Below are 17140 nucleotides of genomic sequence, written 5' to 3' on the forward strand. Positions count from 1 at the left end.
ACAATTTAGAGAAAATTATTTTATTTTGAACATTGAACAGTTTCTTAGCATTTTTGTACAGCTGAAACATCACTCTATAAAGACATGTAACTCATAAATGCAGAATAAGTTTGAAAAAAATCATTTACAGAACCTGTTTTGCCTAGACTTTCGAGAACTTTTTAATTTTTTTCTCACAAAACAAATGGCCTTTTAAGTATTTTCTGAATTCTTTATCTCTTACTCCATAAACAATTGGACTAACTATTCTTGGTGCTGTATTTACTATAATGGCCACAGCAAAGCGAACAGAAAGCACTCTTTGAGGAAAGAAAAGTGTTAGTCCTACAAATATTGGATATTCAACATATGTGAGCATGGAGAGAGTTAGCTGGAAACTGTGAAGCAGGACTGTGTTTTTGGCCTTTTTGGCGTCAGACAAAGCCGACTTTGCTGTGAAAAGTATTTTGAAATATATGTAGATAAGAGTCAGCCCACACAATAACCATTAATACAGCATTGTAGATGGTATCCTTTATATGTATGCTAGGAATTCTGAAAACCATTGTCCTTTGACAAAACACTCGAGACTGAAAAAATTCTAAACGCTCTGTGGCTAAAGAGACAAACACATTTGGAAACAAAGCAAGTGCACCTATCAGCCAAGTGAAGGCAATGACGATGTATGTTTTTTTTAACTGTAATGATTTGTGAGTGTCGCAGAGGGAAGCAGACAGCAACATAGCACTCAATGGCCATAATTGCGAGAGTCATAGGGTTGTTTAAATGTGAAAATAAAGCAAATATAAGTAAAGTCATGCATAACCACACATGGAGAGTGTAAACTGTGTAGCTCAAGACTTGAATAAGTGTCAGGACTGTCAATAAGATAATGTCATTAATGACCAGGTGAATGAAGAGGATATAGCGAGGATTCATTTTGAAAATCTGGAAAACAAAAGAAAAGTTTGAGTTCACTGTGTATTGCATTACAGTGCAAAATACAATTTTAAGTTTGTTTTCATGACTCTAGTTATTTTTGATTAAAGTAGCTCTAGCTATTATGGACTCCCTAGATATTTTAAGATAGTTTTACATGTTTCATAATTGCTATGATACCATTTGTGCAAAAAAAAAAAAAAAAAAAGAAAAATCCAACACTGGATTGTAACTACACTGACAGGTTGTTTATTCTGGAATAAATAACATCAATCATCATTATCTTTTCTTTTTTAACTCACGACAGATGGAATTTAGCTAGGCACTAACTCCAGTAAATTTACAGACGTGGACAAAATTGTTGGTACCCCTCTGGCAATGAAAGAACAATCAACAATCATCACTGAAATAACTTGAAACAAGCAATAATAAATAAAAAATTACTGAAAGTGGTCCAACAAAAATAAAACATTGTTTTCACCTGTGGTTCAACAGAATTATTAGAAAAAGCAATATAATGAAACTGGACAAAAATGATAGTACCCTTAACGTAATATTTTGTTGCATAACCTTTTGAGGCAAACTTTTCAATCAAATGATTTCTGTAATTGCCAATGAGACGTCTGCACTGGTCAACTGGTATTTTGACCCATTTTTTGTGAGCAAAATGCTCTAGTTGCTTTAGGTTTGAAGGGTTCCTTCTCCAGACAGCATGTTTCAGCTTCTTTCACAGATGTTCAATAGAATTGAGATCTGGGCTCACAAATCGCAGCAGAACAGTCCAATGGTTTGTTCTTAGCCATTCTTGTTTTTTTTTAGCTGTGTGTTTTAGGTCATTATCCCATTATCCTGTTGGAAGACCCATGACCCATGTCTGAGATCAAGTTTTCTGACACTAGACAACACATTTGGTCCAAAATACCTTGATAGTTTTGAGATTCTGTTGTACCTTGCACAGATTCAAGACACCCTGTGCTAGATGCAGCAAAACAGCATCAGAACATAACCAAGCCTCCTCCATGCTTCACAGTAGGGACAGTGTTCTTTTCTTGGTGTGCTTCATTTTTGCGCCTGTGAACATAGAGCTGATGTGTCTTGCCAAAGAGCTCCAGCTTTGTCTCATCTGTCCAAGGGACATTCTCCCAGATGCTTTGTGGCTTGTCAATATGTATTGTGACAAATTCCAGTCTCACTTTTTATGACTTGTTTCAGCAGTGGTGTCCTCACATAAAGTCCACTTTGGCTCAAACAGTGGCATCTAATTTGTTTGGAAATTGTTCTGGGCTCCTTGGTTCCATTCCTATGGTCCATCTCTTCAATTTAGCATCAATTTTCCTCTTGCAGCCACGTCCAGGGAGGCTGGCTACAGTCCTGTGGACCTTAAACTTCTGAAGAACATGGGTAACTGTAATCACAGGAACATCAAACTGCTTGGACATGGTCTTATTGTCTTTATCTTTATCCTGCTTGTCTATCATTTCTTTCTAGTCTCCTGACACAGTTCTTTTCTTCACATTCTCTGGTCCATGTTCAGTATTGTCTCCATCATGTCTCCAAATGGCACAATGACACATGTCTCCCTTTAAACAGGCAGACTGACTGAGGACAAGTTTGAAGACACCTGTGATGCAGATTAGAGGACACACCTAAGTTTAACATGTCCCTATTATCCAGTTACTTACAATCTTTTCTAGGGGAACCTCCATTTTTGCCGAGGCCAGTTTCATTATATATATTTTTTAAAATTATTTTATTGAACAACAGTTCAAAACAGTGTCTGGTTTTCATTGGTTATTTTTCAGGAAAGTTTTATTTATTATTGCTTTTCTCAGTTTCAGGTTATTTCAGTGACCATTGTTGATTTTTCTTTCATTACCAGAGGGGTACCAACAATTTTGTCCACGTCTGTATGTTGAAGCTGAGTGCTGAAACTGATTAGTATGCACTGTCCTAGTTAAAATAAATACATCAATTAAATAATCTTGCTTCCAAAATTAAAGTAACAACAAGTAACATAATTAAATAAAGACAATGTTTTTTGGACGAAGTTAAGAAAAGTTAAAAATGTTACATTGCAAAATTACTACACATTCAACTGCATCTTTGTACCAACAAATTCTCTCTGACCTCGTGCCTCATGAAGGTATAAACCAGAGTAGCATTAATGTAGTTGATGGACAGACAGAGAGTCACAGTGATCATGTTCTTCATAATTGCATTCTCCAGATTGTCCCTCACTACCACAGGAGTAGAGTTACTGCCAAAGCTGAAGAAATTCATAGAAAATGTCCTGAAAAACAAAAACAAACAAACAAACAAAAAAACATTTATTAGTGGAAGGAGAATACAGAAAATACATTTAACTTTAGTAAATTAATGCTGTTTGAGAGTATGAACTACTGATAAAATGTGTTTTAAAATAAAACATTCAAATCATATTATGGTCAATGCACATTGTTATAAAAGATTTCATTACCTGATGGTTCCTTTGACGTTTTAACAGGTGTCTCAGCGACAGATTATTTATAGGATTTAATGATGTCTTGGGATCACTGTGGGTCACATGTTTACATTTTTCACTAATGAGGCAGTATGTTATGCAAGAGTGAGCCAATAGTTTGACAATTTCTGTTTTTGGCAATATTTATTGACTTTTAACATATACAGTGAGGAAAATCTAAAAACAGTTGTTAACATGTAAGAACTAAAATGATGTACCAGCTTCACTCAGACAGCTTGGCCTCTAAATCCCCTCAGCTTTCATTGACCCTTGCTGTGTTTCTGATGTTAGAAAGAAGACGAATGTATTTTTAGTGTAACCCACGTCAAGTAGCCCCACTTCCTATTGCGCCCTTATTGTGGCAAGACAACTTCCTTTAAGTACCAGTGTCCCCACACCATAGACTGTATTAAATAAGTGGACTAAGCGAGTGTGATATCACCCATAGCATTCAGCGCCACTCAAAAGAGGCTCGTGATGCTAACGGTTACAGGAGCGAATCTGGAGCCAGGCCACTATGTTATGAAAAGGATTTATTTGACGGACAAAATAGCGAAAAAATATTCAGGATCATGTAGAGCGCATTAATACGAACATTTTAAGACCAAAATGATGAGGTTCACTGCAGCAGGTACAGTGGGAGGAGCAAAAAGATCTCAATGCAAGTTAATTGGAGCCAGGGTCAGAAAGAGCCGGAAGAGCCTCCTCGCGAACTTCCTATTTGGCACGCAGCGGCTAGTGCGTTAGCTATGTCCACTCATATACACAGTCTGTGCCCCCCCCCACACACACACACACTTACACACCCTCCTGCTATTCTCCTCTGGTACTACTACTACTGACGCTCTTGCTCGAATACGTGGATGAAGGTTACCAACACTACAGATCTAATAAAGATTACCCTTTTTTTTTTTTTTTGCTTTTGCTTTTTTCCTTTTCTAGTTTTTCTTTTATTGACCCTGTTTTAGATCTTTTTTTTTTCCATTGGATCACACAGCTGCAATACTACGGTTTTAAACCCACAACTGGATCACGAGCTACCAATTCCCCGCATGATCACAGTAGGACATATAAACCCCTTTTATAACTCTGGAACCTCTTCACTCATTTTGAATTACCATAACTCTAACTGACTTTGAACTCTGAAAGAATATTGCAGTCTGTGTTTTTTTTTTTTTTTTTGTTAAGCAATATCTACCTATAAATAATAATAATAATAATAATAATAATAATAATAATAATATAAACACCATCTTATCTATATCTCCAATATACTCTGAACTGAATTTCTTGTTCTGTGACTTTATTCATACACATTTACTCCTGCTTGTCCTTCTTCTGATTGCCCTCTAGGCTGCAGTCAGATCCTTAGCCCCTAGTGCGTTACATTGGCTTTCACTGAATACCCTTGCTCTGCTGAGTGTTTGCTCATATACTGCTCAAAAATATATTGTGTATAAAAAAATACGACCGCAATGAAAATAATTTATTAACCTGTTACCATCCACCTAATTTGGCGTGTGCACAATAGCACTACATACCCAAATGCCCGAGCCTATTAAAAGAAAACCTTAGAACCCACATGCTTGTGTGAGGCACCATTTTAAAGCTTAGGCCTTCTAGTTTCTGTAGATATGCATATGAAGACTGTGAGTGCTGCCTAACCTACAGTACAGTCAATTAAACATTTTATTTTTTTGCTTTGAAAATTTGAAAATTTGAAAAGGCCTTAGCTTGGGCATAATTCATGCTAGGCATTTGTGACTCACTACACTCATTGTTCAAGTTGTTGGCAACAACTGTGTAGAATTTCAGATCTCTAGGACAAATCTGATCTGTTTTGATGCTGTGAGCCTTTGTGTATACAAAATGACAATTCGGCACAAGATTGCCAAATTTGTGCCAAAAAATAATAATAATAATAATAATAATATAATAATATAATAATAATTATTATTATTATAGTACTAATTCTTCTGAGCTTTAGGCAGGTTTTCTCAAGAAAAAAAACCTAAAAGTAGCCAAAATTGTCCTTCAAGTGCCAGATGTGCCCCCTTGGCCCCTCCCGCTCTCCTTGTCTGTGTCCCTCCTGTTTTTCGCATGAAAACACAGGGCCCGTTTCAAAGACTATCTGCATGTCCCACCCACCGTTTGAAAGCTCTGGTGATAGGCTAAAACAATATGTCAGTCACTTTCTGGAAGATCCAATGACTGAAGAGATTTCCCGTAAACAATCTGATGACACGTGCGTAAAGCCAGGAAGTACGTGGGTGCGTTAGCTTCTTCAGCGGCTTGTCCCAGCTAAACCACTGCACCGACAACAGCGGGGAGGGTCTCATTTTGAAGCTAAGAGTGTGAGGAAAACAAGCGTACCCAAGAGCGCCAAGAGAAACTGAACTCAGAGAGGGAGAAGGCTCGGAAAGGCAACATATATTTTCATTCACGCATTCATCCATTCATACGAACGAGAATTTTCTGGATTATTTACCCACATGGAATTATTTTGTGGAAAAAACAACTTGATATTCTTTTTCTGTGGATTATTACGGACTTATTGAGTACAACCTTTCATGGATTGAACGCGTTTTGGACCGACAGAACCGGCTCAAAGGTAAGAAACGCGTATTTTATTCTTTGATTATGATGTGAATTTTTAAGTTATCGCGTTTTGGGCTCGTTGTACGGCATAAAATGAATGATATGGTTGTTTTATTGAGAAATTAAGCTTTCAAACGATGTATGGCATGCCAGTAGTGAAAACAATAATGAAGGTGAATATACAGAGTGAACATTTTTTATTGGATGGTAAGTTGTTTTAATGAAGTGCTTTCCCACAAAACAAATGTTGTATGAAGTATATTCTCAAAGTTTTATCTCTGATCCCGTATACAAGCGTACTGACAAGGCGTGGCATGACATTAATGAATACTGTTATAGAAAAACGAATAGCAAGTGTACCTCCTGGAAACAGCGCTGTAAATCCATAATAGATAACAAAATACAAATAGGAGAGCATTGAGAGTGACAGCTGAAAACTATTAAGTAGCACAGTATTTCAGGCTTTTCGAGCACCAGCTGACTTTGCTGTGAACACTATCCACAAATGTGTGCAGAAAAGAGTGAGCCAGATAATGACCATGAACACAGCATTGAAGTTTATGTCCCTGTCTCCTACATGAGAATTTGTCAAAACATTGGGCCTTGTACAAAATAATTTTGATTGAAAAATCAAAAGGTTCTTTAGCTAATGCTCTAAATAAATCAGGAAGCAGATACAAGGCACTTATCAGCCAAATAGAGCCAATAACAATGTAGGTTTTCTTAACTGTAGTGATTTGTGAGTGTCTCAGAGGGAAGCAGACAGCAACATAGCACTCAATGGCCATGACAGTAAGAGTCATAGGGTTGTTTAAATTAGCGGGTAAACCTAAAAGAAGGAAAAGAATGCACAACCACCTATTTCAATTGAGACAGCTGAGCTCATGCTGCAGCTTGTTTAGTGGCTGCATGGACTCCCTACAGACATCGTTTCTGATCGGGGGCCACAGTTCACTTTCATCTGATGGTGTGAGTTCTGTTCGCTTCTAGGAGCCACTGGGCACGTTTACATTATGTTTTTTTATTCCGATTTAATTATTCCAAATTAATAAATTTGGAATTAAATTATTCTCCTTGGAATTTACATGGAAATAATAATTCCAAATTAATACGAATTATTACATGGAAACAAGTTAAATCGACATTATTTAATTCCGCCCAATGTCTAGGGGTGGGGAAGGGTTCTGATTGGACAGGGACATGAACGTATCTATGTCTACTTGAAGAAAACACCTACTTCACCTGCTACCGGCTTTTCTATCAGTTTTTCTCCATTTGTTGTTATGTGTGGGGATGCGTACCGCTGTTTCCCCGCCCATACAAACTGGGGAACAGCAGTCCAAACCCAGACTTCTGAATGAGAGCAGCTCCGGTTCAGGCCAGGCCCAGATGAGCTGGACCAGGGAGTGGTGTTAGGTGCCTCAGCCTGAGAAGAGCTTTTCCTGGGGAAGAACCAAGAGCACTGATGATGGACCGCTCAGAGCAACATATAATGAACCAAATGGGATTCACGCTTCTGTCTCGATGTTTTACACCACCTCGGTACCAGACAAGCTCCCCGAGTATGGAGGACAGGAGCAGATTCTTATTTTCGCCATACAGATCCCGTGCGTGGTCTTGCTCACCCCCGTCTGGAACCAGCACATGGAGGACAGAGCCTATGGTCCTATCTGACCAAACCTGCTCGGGGAGGGGCTGTGTGCTATGGTGAGTTCCCCAGTTACAGCTGATATGCGATCTCAGTGCTTCTGCTCAGGGCTAATGTGTGGTGAGTTGTGTAAAGTTATAGGCCACATGCTACTGTTTTATGAGTTCATGATGATAACTTGGGAATGGCTCGCAGTGTTAACGGGGAATCTCAGTACCTTTTGCAATTACACAGGCACCGGGAAACAGAGGTGCGGGGATACAAACGTGATACAAACTTTTTTCACCATAGTGCAGTGTCATCGTGTCAGAAGGGTGATTCAACACACATGCGCTGAACGACCAGAATTACTTTTTAAGCAGAATAAACGTTTACAAGATCCAGCCAGAGGAGGAGCCAGAGGCTGCTAGGCCAGTCTCCACCAAGGATCTTCCACTCCGGGTAGATTCAAAGAAGGTGGAACCAAAAGTCATTGGCCCCTTTGAAATGGACAAGATGGTCAACCCAGTGGCTGCCCACAGCCATGCGTATAAATCCAACATTCCATGTGTGAAGGTTGAAGCCAGTCTGCGAAAGCCCTCTTGCTCCTGTATTGCCTCCACCTCTGCTGACACGCCTGATTGATGGGGAACCTGCATATACAGTGCGTCCTGTGCTCTAGACGTTGTGGTCAAGGTCTCCAATACTTGGTTGACTGGGAAGGCTATGGTCCAGAAGAGTGTTCATGGGTGCCTGCCATTTTCATCTTGGACTCTCTTCTCATTAAGGCTTTCCACAAGGAACATCCAGATCAACCTTCAAAGGGCTGTTTAGGTTCCTGTCCGGTCCCTTTTGCTTCCCTGGGAGATGCATCTGAGGGCAAAGAACCTGTGTCTGGCAGTAGTTCTCATTCTGTTCATCTGGAAGATGATTCTGATCTTTCTGAATAGTTTTGACCCTCCTCCAGGTCCCTTCCTTCGACTCATGTTTGGATTTTGTTTTTGGGACGTCAGGAGCCATTCCTTGAGAGGGGGGATTTGTCACAGTTCTGCCTTTGTTTACATGTTTTCCCCAGTCCAGCTCTGTTTCCCAGTCCATTCCAGTTCTCCTTTTGCTATCTCCCTCCTTTTCCTACACCAGCCTCTCATTCCCTAATCAGCCCAGGGTAGTCTGCTCCTACTCACTCAGTCTTTGCTAGATTGTAGACCTGTCAAGACACACTCTCAAGCCTTCCCTGAAACTCTGAATCTCTGAAACACTTTCGTTTGCATTTAGAGCAATTCTGCTTTATTCCGTTTGTTGTACCTGTTGTTTTTGTTGGGAGTTTATTCCCAGCCTATTTTCTACTTAGAGTATTTCCCAGTTTTGGAGGATATTTTAGTTTACATATAAAGTGTTATATTCTTTTGTTGTTTTTTTCAGTCTGATTGCCGTATTAAACATTACCTGTTATTGGACACTTTCTGTTATTGAACTTAGACTTTGCTTGTATGCATTGTGTTGCATTTGAGTCCAAGTTACCTGCATGATAACTTCATTCCTTGCTGTAAAACACATTGAGCCTCATTCATGAAACATTCTCATGATTAGTTCCTGATTTGGTACCACAACACCAGAGCAGAGCGTTGGATGAAGCTTATCATGTTTAAGAGAGATCCTGTTGTAGGGCTTGACTACCAAGTCTTTTATCTAAAATAATATTTGATCTGAAACTCAATTTGTCAATTAGACAAATGTTTATTTAGGTCTAAAACGTTTTGCAGCTCATCCAAGCTGCATTTTCAGTTCTGGTCAGAATGCTGGTGGACACTGCGTTATATCTGCCTGCAGGGAGGAGCTAACTACAATGAAACTACTCTGAAGATAATACCCTACTTGTTTACAGTTTCTATTTGTTACCTAGGCCTATTGATCTGTACTGAGTGTGGAAACATATTAGTATAATCATTCAAGCACATAAGTGTTTTCAGACCTCTGGCCCTGACCTGGCTATTCCTATTGTTCTCTTTGTTTTAGGTTTGAGGATGGAGTTGTAAATAGGAGACAGATGATGTCTGAGGCCTCCATTTTGGTTCAAGGACGGATTGTCTTTCCTAACAGAAGGGCATCAAAAGGTCATGTAGCACCATTTTAGCACCAGATAAGAAGTGGGGTGCTTTTTTTTTACTTGGATTTTCCAGTGGTCACTGGTGATGTTAGTACAGTCCTTTCCCTTACAGAAGGGTGTGGAATCTCACCAAAGAGCATTACAAACCTCCATCGTAATTTGGGACGCACAGCTGATAACCACAGCTGATAATATGTTCATGTGTCTCAAATACAGAAAACATCGCATGAAAATTATTTTTACATTCAGAAAAAAATATCCAAATGATGATGATTTTTTATTTTATTTTTGGTAAATATTTTCAGTAATTTACAGCGGCTGAAACAATGCTCATATATTCCCTATCCTATTAAATCAAACTCTTGTACAGGATACTAAAACAGTTTTACAGTAACATTCATAAGCAAAACACAAATAATCTGGCCTGTTATTTTTACGTGCAAGTCACCATGTTAGTTTGGAGATGAACGGACCATGCAGATTGCTTCATCCGTCTGTCAGTGATGCCCTCTGGAATCTGGAAGAAAGGATATGGGTCCAGGTCTACTTTTCTTTGTAAAGTGTTGTTAAAGTTGTGGTTTTGGCTGACCAGGTAAGAATGGTCTGGTCTCTGACAGTGTAATGTCATCAGGAAGCTTCATTGGGAAGCTATAAATTACAGCTCTGTTTTAAAGTGCACATGCAAAACTGACTTCTTGGAGATTTTAACCATGTTATAACATTGTTCTCTTAATCAAAAACATATCTGGAGTGTTATTTATCTTCATTTGTGCTTGTTTCATGAATCTTATTTCACAAATCCACTCAAAATACTTAGTTTACAATTTCCCAGGATTGTTACATCACAGATAAAAGTCCAGCTCTGGTTTTCAGTCCATAAACCACTGTCAGACTCAATAAATGTGCATCTTTGTGTAAGCATGTCAGAAAAGATTAACTTTAACTTAACTTAAAATTTTTCAGTCTTAATTCCATCTACAGCCAGTAGATGGTGTCTTAACACCAGACCATTGTGTAGGGAGTGCATCTGTAGGAATGTCGTGGCTTCTCTCTGTAGATACAGAAATGTATTTTATGTAATGTTAAAATAGGAAAAAAAAGATGTTTCCAAATTTAGATCTTTTGAAATTTGTGTCTTCATAAAAGTGTAAAATTACAATGTAAGTTTTTAGTTTTATGACAGAGTTGACAATAACCACATTAAATTATGAAATATGCTAATACATTTTTAGTCCAAAGAATCTTGCTTATAACTTACTACTTATTATTTAGTTGACTTTTTTCTCATAAAACAAATGTTTTTTTAAGTATTTCCTGAAAGTTTTATCTCATATCCCATAAACAAGTGGACTGACAAGCCGTGGCATCATATTGATTATTATGACCACAGCAAAGCGAATAGCGAGCAAACTCTGAGGAAACAAATATGTCAGTCCTGTTATAAGTGGAGTGTACATATATGTGAGCATGGAGAGACTTAGCTGGAAACTGTGAAGCAGAACTGTGTTTCTAGCCTTTCTAGCATCAGATGAAGCTGATTTTGCTGTGAAAAGTATTTTGAAATATGTGTAGATAAGAGTCATCCACACAGTGGCCATTAATACAGCATACATGATATTGTGTTTCTCCTGTAAGACAGGATTTCTGAAAATATCTGGCTTTTGACAAAACACTTGAGATTGAAAAAAGCCAAGATGTTCTGTGGCTAAAGAGACAAACACATCTGGAAGAACAGACTGTGCACTTATCAGCCAAATGAAGCCAATGACAATGTAGGTTTTCTTAACTGTAATGATCTGTGAGTGTCTCAGAGGGAAGCAGACAGCAACATAGCACTCAATGGCCATGACGGCAAGAGTCATAGGATTGTTTAAATTAGCAGGTAAACTTAAAAGAAGGAAAAGAATGCAGAACCACACATGGAAAGTGTAAATTATGTAGGTCAAGACTTGAATGAGCGTCAGCAGTGTCATCAGGATGATGTCGTTGATCACCAGGTGGATGTCGAGGATGTAGCGAGGATTCATTTTCAATATCTACAGGACAAAGAAAAATTACTGTTCAATTCAGACTATTTGATTTATTTAGTTTCCTTTTGCAGATGTTTTAAAAAAATAAATTATATAGTATATTTCAGGCAAAATCATGTTTGAGTGTAGGACAAATAGTTTCAATTGAGAGAAAATTTCATTAACTTTCAAATAACATCTGACAGTCAACATATTAGGAACAGATTGCAAATACTTCAAGTGAATGACATACTGTACCTCCAAACATTCTCAGAATTATCAATTGGATATATAAGAATACAAAATCAGGAGTATTGCGAATGTGTACTGACCTTTGACATAAAAGCATGTGTAGTTTATTGCGATACTATTTAATATAGCATTGGACTATGCTTTGAAAAAAGACATCAATAAGTAAAGCTGAACTGTGATTTATCTTCACACCTAAACTGTCTTCTAGACCCCAAACTGTGGTATTGATAAATCTGGACTTCACAGACAACATTTGCTTACTGTTACAACACAATAAGCTCAGCAGTTTCTTTCAATACAGACAGTCTTGTCTGGTTCTGAGAGTTAGACTTTTACAGCAAATGGAGAAATCACTGGATGGTACATACATGTGAATAATCTGAACGGAGTTCACTGTAAAATATAAAATAGCAAGACACATTTAACAGTGCTGTAAAAAGACTTTTAACCAATCTGTAACAAAATTGCTGGTAGAAGAATAGCAGTTACATCTCACTGCCATCAGAATCCAGAAATAGTAACAAACAGGGTCCTTCTATCAGAAACCTATCATGGGCACAGAGAGAAAGGGAAGACCATCAAAAACCAAATCAACCTGCTGAAAACTACCGTCGTTACATCTAAAGATGAGCTCATAGTGTGTAGAGAACAGAGGAAACTGGAGTGAAAGACAACAGGCTCACCTATGGGTGCCCTGAGTATGTAAGCTCGAATAACAAATAACCTTATACCTGGAATATTAGTAAATCATTTAATAATAACAATATTCTTCAGAACACGTCAACTAGAGGTGTCAGGATTAACTGCTTGTGATTTGTGTTTAATAATATTGCTATTTTCAGACAGTAACAATAACATTTCCTTTTGTGACATCCCCTGCATTAAAGGACCAATGACATGAAAATATGTTCATATTATTTTTTGAGTATATATCCTTCTCATCTTAATATGTATCCCACTGAACTGACCTCGTGCTTCATAAAGATATAAACCAGAGTAGCATTAATGTAGTTGATGGACAGACACAGAGTCACCGTGATGACATTTTTCATTATTACAGTCTTCAGATCGTCCCTCACCACCACAGGAGTAGAGTTAGAGCCAGAGCCGGAAAAAATTCATTGGAAATATCCTTGAAATAAAAACACTGCTTGTAGTAAAGTCAATATTAATAATTGAAATTTACACAAAAATCAGATCAGGATTAAATACAATTCATGTTCATATTGAGGAGATACCTGATCAAGAGATTTAGTAGTAATACAAACAAAACCTTTAGTGCACATTACAATAGATTAGAAGATCTCCTCATCTGGTTCCTCCATTCACACTTGAAGATGCAATGATACAGTTGTCTCAAGGTAGATTATTTATAGGATTTAAAGATGTCTTGGGATCAGCGTCACATGTTTAGAATTTTCACTGATGAAGAAGCATGTTGAGAAAGAAGAGGAGGTATTAAAGATTTTAAAACGTATTCTGGAGTTAAAAAAAAACAAAACAAAAAAACATGTTTTTTCAAAACTTGATTCCTTGGTGTAAAACACATTGGGCCTCATTCATGATGAAACATTCTTATCATTTGTTCCTGATTTGGCACCACATCATCAGAGCGCTGTGTTTATTAAGTTTATTAAAGTTAAGGGTGATCCTGTTGTAGGACTTGACTAGATGACCAAGTCTTGTATCTAAAATAATGTTTGATCTGAATGTAGCGTTAGGATTATGTAACAGCAGGGCGTCAAAACATCATGTAGCATCATTTTAGCACCAGATAAGTACTGGAATACGTTTTTTTAGGACGATTTTCCAGTGGTCGCTGGTGATGTTAGCACAGTTCCTTCTACATTCTGTCCAAATCCAGAAGGGTGTGGAATCTCAACAAAGAGCTTTACAAACCTCCATCCTAATTTGGGATGATCTAATCTAATCACAGCTGAGAATATGTTTCCTGTGTCTCAAATGCAGAAAACATCACATGGAAACTCACATAACATTCAGAACAAAATATACAAATGATGATGATTTAAAAAAAAAAAAAAATTGTTAATATTTTGGGTTATTTACAGCAGCTGAAACAATGCTCATATATTCCCTATCCTATTAAATCAAACTCTTGTACAGGATACTAAAACAGTTACATTACAGTAACATTCATAAGCAAGACACAAATAATTGGCCTGTTATTTCACATGCAAGTCACCATGTTTGTTTTGAGAACACAACTTTAACAACACTTTACAAAGAAAAGTGGGCCTGGACCCGTATCCTTTCTTCCAGATTCCAGAGGGCATGACTGACGGATTAAAGAATATGGGTCCAGGCCCACTTTTCTTTGTAAAATGTTGTTAAAGTTGTGTTTCTGGCTAGCCAGGTAAGAAGGTCTGGTCTCTGACAGTGTAATGTCATAAGGAAGCTGAATGGGGAAGCTATAAATTACAGCTCTGTTTTAAAGAACACATGCAAAATTGACTTCTTGGAGATTTTAACCATGTTATAACATTGTTCCATTCATCAAAAATATATCTGGAGTTGTATTTAACTCCATTTGTGCTTGTTTCATGAATCTTATTTCCCAAATCCAGTCAAAACATTCAGTTTACAATTTCCCAGGATTGGTACATCACAGGTAAAAGTCCAAAGGTCTCCTGATGTTTTTAAGTCCTTAAACCATTGTGGTCTCATTCTAAGCAAGCATTTTCTTGTCAAAATGCATTCAGTATATGTGCATCCTTGCATACGCATGTCAGAAAAGGTTAACTTTAATAACTGTTATTTTTTTCCACCCTTAATTCCATCTACAGAGTAGTAGATGGTGTCTTAACACCAGACCATTTTACAGGGTGTGAATCTGTAGGAACATAGTGGCCATTCTCTGTAGATATAGAAATTTATTTTATAACTTTAATGTTGATATATTTTTTTTTTTTTCTTAAAATTTAGATATTTTGAAACACATGTCTTAATAAAAGTGTAAAATTACAATTTAAGTTTTTAGTTTTATGACTTTCTGTGCATCTGACTGACTAACCACATTAAATTATGAAATATGCTAATACCTTTTTAGTCCAAAGAATCTTGCATATAACTTACTTAGAACTTATAATTTATTATTTAGTTAACTTTCTTTTTTTCTCATAAAACAAATGTTTTTTTAAGTATTTCCTGAAGGTTTTATCTCGTATCCCGTAAACAAGTGGACTGACAAGCCGTGGCATCACACTGACTATTCGTGGACACAGCAAAGCGAATAGCGAGCACACTCTGAGGAAACAAATATGTCAGTCCTGTTATAAGTGGAGTGTACATATATGTGAGCATGGAGAGACTTAGCTGGAAACTATGAAGCAGAACTGTGTTTCTGGCCTTTGTGGCATCAGATGAAGCTGATTTTGCTGTAAAAAGTATTTTGAAATATGTGTAGATAAGAGTCAGCCACACAGTGGCCATTAATACAGCATTGTAGATAATATTCTTTAGTAGTATGCCAGGAATTCTGAAAACCGTTGTATTTTCACAAAATACTCGAGACTGAAAAAAGTCAAGATGTTCTGTGGTTAAAGACACAAGAACATCTGGAAAAAAAGACTGTGCACTTATCAGCCAAATGAAGGCAATAGTAATGTAGGTTTTCTTAACTGTAATGATCTGTGAGTGTCTCAGAGGGAAACACACAGCAACATAGCACTCAATGGCCATGACGGCAAGAGTCATAGGGTTGTTAAAATTAGAAAATAAAGCAAATATAAGTAAAGTCATGCATAACCACACATGGAGAGTGTAAACTACGTAGCTCAAGACTTGAATGAGTGTCAGGACTGTCATTAAGATAATGTCATTGATGACCAGGTGAATGAAGAGGATATAGCGAGGATTCCTTTTGAAAAACTGGAAAACAAAACAAAACAAAAAAAAGTTTTAGTTAATTGTGTATTTCTTTACAATGCAAAATTAATGTGTTTGTTTTCATGACTCCCAGTTCTCTGTGTTACTAGATTTTTCTAGACATTTTAAAATAGTTTTAGACTTTTGATAATTCATTCAAATATCATTTATTGCAAGCAAAAAATTGCCAATATGGGATTATTACTAACATTGACAAGTAGTTTATGCTGGAAGAAAAAACATCAATATCTTAAAATGAAGAATTTCAGGCACTCCAAGTAAATATATCTAAACAACGTACAACCCAATGGCAGCCATTTAAACCTAGTGCAGAGTGGTGAATACTGTTGCTGTATGCTAATCATGTACCTGTGTATGAATGTGTTGTGTGGGTGAGTATCTTATGGTGTCAAAGGGGCAAATGGCATGATGCAGACATATTATTTTTTTAAGCAATAATGTGGTCAGAAAGCATTATGTTTCCTTTTTCAGCTCACAACGGATAAAAAAAATAGCTATTGTCCTAACTCCATATTTATCCTGAAGCTGCGTGTTAACACATTGATTAGTCTGTACTGTCCTAATTAAAATAAATCCATTAATTAAATTAGCTCAATAAATTTGACCGAAAATTTTATGTAACAACATCTGTAAATACCTTAAAACAGATTTAGCAGACACTGGTTATTGGATTTAGTTTTTAAAAAAACTTATTCAAATGCATCTTTTTAACAACAAACTCTCTCTGACCTCGTGCCTCATGAAGGTATAAACCAGAGTAGCATTAACGTAGTTGATGGACACACAGAGAGTCACAGTGATCATGTTCTTCATAATTGCAGTCTTCAGATCGTCCCTCACGACCACGGGAGTAGAGTTACTGCCAGAGCTGGAGAAATTCATGCAAAATGTTCTGAAAAAAAAAAAAAAAAAAAAAAAAAAAACATTAATTAGTGGGAGGAGAATACAGAAAATACTTTTAACTTCAGTAATTTAATGCTGTTTGAGAGTATGAACTACCAATATAATGCACATTGTTATAAAAGATTTCATTACCTGATGGTTCCTTTGACATTTGAACAGGTGTCTCCACGACAGATTATTTATAGGATTTAATGATGTCTTGGGATCACTGTGGGTCACATGTTTACATTTTTTCAATAATGAGACAGCATGTTATGCAAGAGTGAGCCAATAGTTTCACCATTTCATTTTTTTTCAATATTTATTGACTTTTAATATAT

General features: G+C 37.0%; 2 pseudogenes; both read right to left on the bottom strand.

Annotated features, from left to right (window-relative positions):
- Positions 1-142: 142 nt before the first annotated feature.
- Positions 143-11777, bottom strand: LOC129410982 (odorant receptor 131-2-like; annotated as a pseudogene).
- Positions 11778-11779: 2 nt separating this feature from the next.
- LOC110163453 (odorant receptor 131-2-like) lies at positions 11780-16799 on the bottom strand (annotated as a pseudogene).
- Positions 16800-17140: the final 341 nt, after the last annotated feature.

Source organism: Boleophthalmus pectinirostris, unplaced genomic scaffold, assembly GCF_026225935.1.
Source record: "Boleophthalmus pectinirostris isolate CB_2022bp ecotype Guang Dong unplaced genomic scaffold, ASM2622593v1 HiC_scaffold_3, whole genome shotgun sequence".
NCBI lineage: Eukaryota > Metazoa > Chordata > Actinopteri > Gobiiformes > Gobiidae > Boleophthalmus > Boleophthalmus pectinirostris.